Below are 7,982 nucleotides of genomic sequence, written 5' to 3' on the forward strand. Positions count from 1 at the left end.
GTGGCGCAGTGGATATGAATCTGCCTGCCAATGCAGGGAACATGGGTTTGATCCCTGGTCCAGGAAGATTCCAGATGCGCAGAGCAATTAAGCCCTTGTGCAACAACTACTGAGCTCAAGGGCCACAACTAATGGAGCCCGTGCTCCAGGGCCTGTGCCCTGCAACAAAAGGAGCCACAGCAATGAGAAGCCGGCACACGACAACGAAGAGTAACCCTCGCCCACCGCAACTGGAGAAAGCCCTCCCAAAACCAACGAAGACGCAGTGCAGCCCAAAATAAAATAAAAAAATTTTAAAAGAAAATATACTATAAAACACAGCTAGAGGCAGTCGAAACTGTGGCACTGCTAGGTTACTACATCATAGAAAGTTTGCAATGCTTTTCAAAATAAATCACAACTTAATAGTGGGTCATGAAATCAATATACTGAGTGTAGCAAGCACTTTTTAAAATATGATATAGACAAGACCATAATGAGATACCACTTCACACTTGTCAGAATGGCTATTATCAAAAACACAACAAAGATGAAGTGTTAGTGAGGACGTGGAAAAAAGATGTTCACTACTGGTGGGAATGTAAATCAGTACAGCCACAGTTAGGAATTTCCTTTAAAAATTAAAAATAGAACTACAATACAGTCCTGCAATTCCACTTTCGGGTATTTATCCAAAGAAAATGAAAACACTAACTCACAAAAGATATTTGGACCTCAATGCTCACTGAAGCATTACTTACAATAGTTAATATATAGAAACAACCTAAGTACCCATCAGTAGATGAATGGATAAGGAAGATGCATTTTACATGAATATTACTCAGCCATCAATGACAAAAAGAATGCACCTACACGGTATTATGCTAAGTGAAATGTCAGACAGAGAAAGACAAATACTGTATTATCTCACTGATTTGTGAAATCTGAAAACAAAACAAATAAACAAACACAGCCAAACAGAGAGTTCCAGGTACAGAGAACCAACAGGTGGCTGCCCCAGGGGACAAGGATGAGGGGAAGAGAGCGATAGGTGAGCAAGACTAAGAGGGATAAACTCCCAGTTACAAAATAAATGAGTCACGAATATCAAACGTGCAGTATGAGGAATACAGTGAAGAATTATGCAATCTCTTTGTATGGTGACAGATGACAACTAGATTCATCATGGTGATCATTTTGAAATGTATAGAAATATTGATTTCCTATGTTGTGTAACATGAACTAACATAGTGTTGTAGGTCAATTATACTTCAAAGACAAACAAACAAACAAAGAAAAAGAGGTCAGATTTGTGGTTACTAGAGGCAGGAGGCTCTCCAGGGTATGAAGGCTGTCAAAAGATACAAACTTCTAGTTATAAAATAAATACTGGGAATATAAAGTGCAATACAGTAAGTATAATTAACACTGCTGTACATTATATATGAAAGAAAGTAAATCCTCTCATGTGTGAGCTTTCATCACAAGGAAAAAAAATTTCCATTTCTTTAATTTGAGGTCTGTATGAGAGATGGATATTTGCTAAACTTATTGTGGCAATCATATCATGATGCAAGTAAATCAAGTCATCGCACTGTATACCTTAAACTTATACAGTGCTGTATGTCAATTACATGTCAATAAAACTGGAAGAAAGATAACTTTAATCTAAAATTAGATTAAAAACTATCTTTTTAATGATAGAAAAGAAAAAACATCAAAGTATATCACATTATGTCAGAATAAGTATTATATAAAGAAAATTATTTCAAGCACACAAATACACAACACAGGAGTGACCAATCCAAAGAGATACTGCATCTCGGCAGCAAGGCCCTGCAGGCACTGTAGTTGCCCAATAAGGGCCCTCTATGATATCAGGTCCTAATCCCTGGAATCTGTAAATGTTACTTTATAAGGAAAAGGGGCTTTTGCAGAAGTGATTAAGTTAAGGACCTTGAGATGGATAGATTATCTGGGATTATCTGTGTAGGCCACACTTGCACAGTCATAAAATCATGTGTTCTTAAAAGAGAAAGGCAGGGGGAGATCTGATCCAGATAGAAGCACAGCCCTGTTAACATCTTGGTTTTGACCCAGGGACTCTGATTCCAGACTTCTGGCATCAAGGACTGCAGGAGAATAAAGCTCTGCTATTTTAACCCATCCAGTGCATAGCCATCTGTTCTAGCAGTGACTGGAAGCTATTACACTCTCCGGGTTCACTTCGCCTCTGCTGGTTGAGCAGGACCACAGAGGGGGCACCAAGACCCTCAGGGAGGAGGGGGTGGTGACACTCTAGAGGCTCAGAGCTATCCACCCGCTGGCTTGGAGTCTTTTCGTGTTTTCACAGCTGGTGTGGCTGCCCTGGTCTGGATGGGCTGCCTGTCAGCTCTGCTTATGTGATCATGAATATCAGTGTATGGAAACCAGGTCACCAGTAAAATGGATTCCTTCTGTGGGTGGATGCCAAAAAAAAAAAAAAAAAAGATCAGAGGTCACTAATCCAGATTACCCAGAATATGCTTATACTGACTTTTTTCTTTTCAGGTCATGATCAAAATGAAAAAGCAAAATTTTAGATATCCTCATAGAGAACCTGCAGATGCTCAAGATTCATCTGTAGTTGCTCAAGGACCCTCGGATCCCAGTTTGGGAAACTCGGTAAAACTTCCCTGTAGCATCAGGCTAGTGTTTCTCTTTTCACATCTCTTGTACCTTCAGCCTAATTTGTGTGGGCTCCTCCACCCACAGGCTGTACCCACCTGCTCAGCCTCCTTAAGCTGCCCCTGGCACCTGCTTGCTAATGTGGCCCTTTTCCCCACGCCACCTGCTCACAAGGGCAGGTTTGAGGTCTGGGGGGCCCGACCTTGGCTGTGCAGACTGGGAACCACTCTGAACTTCCACCTCCACCTGTTCTCTACCTGGCTTAGCCTCAGGCCTTCAGAGTCTTTTTGTTCCAGGGAGCCCCAGCGTCTTTGCTCTTTATAGTTTCTGAGCACTTATTTTAGCCCCATGGTCTTAGAAGCAAAGATTTTGAGTAAAATGCTGCTTTAAAAGCAAAACAAAACAATAACATTGCCTCTGAGGTCTAACAAACTTCTTTCTCAGGGGCCTGGTTTCTGCTTCTCCTTGCCTGTCAAACTGCTATGGCCCACGCCTGGCTCTGACACAAAACTGGGGTCTTCACCAATCTTGGTAAGCGATGGGGTCCTACCTAACAATCAAAAAACTGTGCTGGCCCCAAACACCTCTATCTCAACTGAAGAGCCTGTTTCTGCACTCCTGAGTCCTCTCTGCTGTCCTGCCCCATTGTAGTTTTTTTTTTTTAACTATTATTTTTATTATTGTGTGTGCATATTAGTTCCTCAGTTGTGTGTGACCCCATGGACTGCAACCCACCAGGCTCCTCTGTCGATGGAAATTCTTCAGGCAAGAATATTGGAGCAGGCTGTCATGCCCTTCTCCAGCGGATCTTCCAGACCCAGGGATCAAATCAGGGTGCCCTGCACTGCAGGCAGATTCTTACATCATCTGAGCCACCAGAGAAGCCCAGTAATTATTATTTCTGCTATTGGTGGTTCTGCCTTCTTTTGTAGCAGCAAAGTCTGAAGCAACCAGAGTCCCAACCCCTGCGGCACCCACTCCTCCCACCTCTTTCCCACCCCAAGTCACTTCAGATATCAGTTCCACCTTAGGGACAGCAAAGGTCCTGCCCTGAGGCGAGACCACCCTCAGCATGATCCAGGTGTCCCTCTCTTTTGCCAAACCACTTCCTTATGCACACACCAACCAAGCCTATGAGTCACAAATGTTCATAGAGCTTGGACTGACCTTGACATACTATCTGGCCATCTGACCCTCACCACAAACTTGGATATTGGTTGTGTTTGCATCACTTCATTTTATAGATAAAAAACTGGGACTTGCAGCCCAAGAGACCCGTTACTCTCTGCTATTCATCTAATAAGTGGCACAGCTGGTTCTGGACCGCCTTTGGCTTTAGATCCTCTGGCTCTAGTCCCCTGTACCTCTTTGCCTTATCCTTTGTGCACAGTAAAGCTGCAGTGAGGGAAAGGGATGAGAGGCATTCTTTACTCTCTCCCTCCAGGGGCTGCCAGCCTGGAATTATACAGTAACTTTCCTACCCTGAAGCTGAATGAGTTTATACATTGGTCTTACCCTTATGAGTAGTAGCACTGATGAAAACTTTCCTGGTGTAGATAAGATGCCTAGGAAAGGCCTTTCCCTCACCCTGAAACCTGACAAGGTGGCTGAAATCAGAACTTCACTATCAAAGTCCATTCCTTTTGAGTCTCAAAGTCATGGGGTAGCAGAACTTTGGGGTCAGATATCTCAGGATTCCAAACCCATTTCCACTCCTTAGCTGTGTGGCCTTGGGCAAGTCTGTCCTTTCTGAAGTTCTTAACTGTGTAGTGGACTGGACCCACTACATAATTCGTGAAGCCCAATGCAAGATGAAAAGTCAGGGCCTCCTCATTCAAAAATTTAAGAATTTCAAAGACAGCAATAGCAAGAGCATTAAACCAAAAATGGGACCCTTCTAAGCCTGGGAGGTCCCACCCATGAAGCCAGTCCTGAGAGCAAAGGATTGTTTTTTGGGGGAAAGGTGTTAAGAGAATTTAGTGCTTAATGAGATGTCCCATTCCTTTCCCATCAGTCTATGGTTCTCCAGACAGAAGACCCATCTGCTGTGAGTGACTGTGCTCAGTCATTCAGTTGTGTCCTACTCTTTGTGACCCTATGGACTGTAGCCTGTCAGGCTCCTCTGTCTCTGGGGCTCTCTGCAAATGCAGGTTCCCAGTGCTTTCCTATTCTATTCTAATTCCTATTCCATGTCTAATTCTAAACACACACAGATATGTGTGCTTTAAAAAGAATCTCCAGAGATTCTGATGAAAATGGCAATCGCTTCTTTGAAGAACTTAGAAGTTAACTGCTTTCACCAACAGTTAACTCCCTGAAAAAGATGGTTTTATAAACTCCAGTACATGGTTGACCCAGTAGCCCTGGTCCCCTATGTATGCCCTGGAAAAAAGAAAGAGCTGGTCTATGAACTGAAAGAGCCAGCCACCAGGAGATGTAACCTTTGGGATCCTTGGTCTGCTTTGAAATGAAGCACCCTCAGCTGACCAAAGCTCCCTTTGAGGAATAGCAGCCCAAGCAAGGGTGGTGGCCGGCCTTAGGATGGCCTTTGTCCACTTCCTTCCTCTGTGCATTTCCACCTGAGATTCTAAAGCGCTCCTCCTGCTTCTTAGATTCTGCCCCTGGGGGGCCCTGAGGGTGCTGTAGGGCAACTGCCTTCCCCTCAGTGCCCGCAATGTGCCCCACAGGCAGACCCCAGTTTGCATCTAAGCCCTTCTCAATTCCCAAGGAAAATAGGGCTTCTTCCCTAACATGGAATATGAAAGCATCTTAGACTTTAGAAATCCCAACAGCCTCCTTGTGGCAAGCAACTTGCATCCCTCACTTCAGTTAAGCCTCACCACAATGCTCTGAGGGAGGTTTGTGACCCCATTTTACAGATGAGGAAGCTGAGGATAAATCGTGGGCTTCCTTCACAGGAATTGGTGGACATGGGATTTAAATGCAACAATGCTGCCAGACAGGTAATGCATATATTAGTAATTCTTATGTTATAGCTAAGGAAACTAAGGCCCAAATGAGATAGGCAGTTCTCTAAACACAAATGCTACCAGCAGAAGAGCTGAGATTTGAACCCAAATGAGCTGACCCCTATCCCCAGGCTCTTCCCTGTTCACTTTCTCTGTGCTTCTCTGGATTTTCCTCCCTCCATCCTTGTCTTAGTCTGTCCAGACTGTTAGAATACCATAGACTGGGTGGCTTACAAGCAACAGAAGGTTATTTCTCATAGTTCTAGAGGCTGAGAAGTCCAAGATCAAGAAGATGAGTGAAAGTGATAGTGTTAGTCACTCAGTCATGTCTGATTTTTTGTGACCCCCTGGACTGTAGCCCGCCAGGCTCTTCTGTCCATGGGATTCTCTAGGCAAGAATACTGGAGTGGGTTGCCATTCCCTTCTCCAGGGGATCTTCCTGATTCAGGAATCAAACCCAGGTCTCCCACATTGCAGGCAGATACTTTACCATCTAAGCCACCAGGGAAGTTATAGCATCCAGTCAAGGCCTATTTCCTGGATCATAGATAGAGCCTTCCCCGTGTCTTCACATGGCAGAAAGGGCAAAAAGTGTGCTCTCCAGGGTCCCTTTTATAAGAGTCCTAATCCCATTCATGAGAGCTCACCATCATGCCTTCCACTGCTCAAAATCCTCACCTCCAAACCATCACACTGGGGATTAGATTTCAAAGCATGAATTTTGGGAGTGGGACAATTGAATTTATAGCAGTCTCCTTTGGCAGGAACCTAAGAGGCCCTGCTGGGTATGTAAGAAGGAACTGAATTCAGCTGGAAGGAGAGAGGCCCAGCCTAGCAAGGCCTCATGGCATCCTGACATTAGTGACGCAAAAACAAAGGTTGCATCAGCCTGTTGGAGAAGCATCTCAGGTGAGCAACGGGACCTAAGGAGACTGATCCCAGGGATGGTGGGTATCTCACATTCAGGGCCATACTTGGCAGCTCTGCCTGGGGAGGAAGGTCAAATGTGGATCCAGCTTCACAATCCAAGAAGCTGAAAGGACCCCTTCTTTCCCAAGGCACCATGACCAGGCTTCCTGCTCCTCTTCTCACCCCTACTCCTGAGGACCAGCCACACCCAGGTTGTCCCACAAGTCACTCCTTGTTAGCTCCCACACCCCCAGCCTCCACACCTGTGCCATGGTAAGGAGAGTGGAGGGCAGTCCCCCTCAAGTGACCTGGAAGCAAGGAGTTGCAGGGGAAGCTATGAACCCAGGTGGTGGCTGACATTGCAGGAAAACAGCCTGCTGTTGGAACCCTGGGGCATGCCTCCATCCTGAATTGTCACTGGCAGCATCCTGCAGTACTGAGGCAAGTCTAAAACCTAGATGACTTAGATGGAAAAAAAAAAAAAATCATTCATAACAGGCACTTAGAAAATTCATGGGTTTCTCAAGTGGTGCTAGTGGTAAAGAACCTACCTGACAATACAGAAGACTCAAGAGATGCAAGTTCAATCCCTGGATTGGGATGATTCCTTGGAGGAGGGCATGGCAACCCACTCCAGTATTCTTGCCTGGAGAATCCCCATGGATAGAGGAGCCTGGTGGCCTGCTGTCCATGGGGTCACAAAGAGTCAGGTATGACTGAAGTGACTTAATATGCATATACAGAAACACCATAATCATCACCTTCATCACCATTGTTCAGTTCAGTTCAGTCTCTCAGTCATGAACAACTTCTTGCAAACCCATGGGCTGTAGTATAGCAGGCCTCCCTGTCCATCACCAACTCCCGGAGCTTGCTCAAACTCACGTCCATCAAGTCAGTGATGCCATCCAACCATCTCATCCTCTGTCGTCCCCTTCTCCTCCCGCCTTCAGTCTTTCCCAGCATCAGGGTCTTTTCCAGTGAGGCAGTTCTTCGCTTCAGGTGGCCAAAGTATTGGAGCTTCAGCTTCAGCATCAGTCCTTCCAATGAACATTCAGGACTGATTTCCTTTAGGATTGACTTGTTGGGTCTCCTTGAAGTCCAAGGGACTCTCAAGAGTCTTTTCCAAAACCACAGTTCAAAAGCATCAGTTCTTCTGCACTCAGCTTTCTTCACAGTCCAACTCTCACATCTATACCTGACTACTGGAAAAACCATAGCTTTGACTAGATGGATCTTTGTTGGCAAAGTAATGTCTCTGTTTTTTAATATGCTATCTAGGTTGGTCATAGCTTTTCTTCCAAGAAGCAAGCATCTTTTAAATCCATGGCTGCACTCACCATTTGCAGTGATTTTGGAGCCCAAAATAATAAAGTCTGCCACTGTTTCCATTGTTTCCCCATCTATTTGCCATGAAGTTGTTGTAGGAAGAGGGACCCCTTCCAGGGCCTGAAACTG

The sequence above is a fragment of the Ovis aries genome, chromosome 6 (genome assembly GCF_016772045.2).
Source record: "Ovis aries strain OAR_USU_Benz2616 breed Rambouillet chromosome 6, ARS-UI_Ramb_v3.0, whole genome shotgun sequence".
Lineage (NCBI taxonomy): Eukaryota > Metazoa > Chordata > Mammalia > Artiodactyla > Bovidae > Ovis > Ovis aries.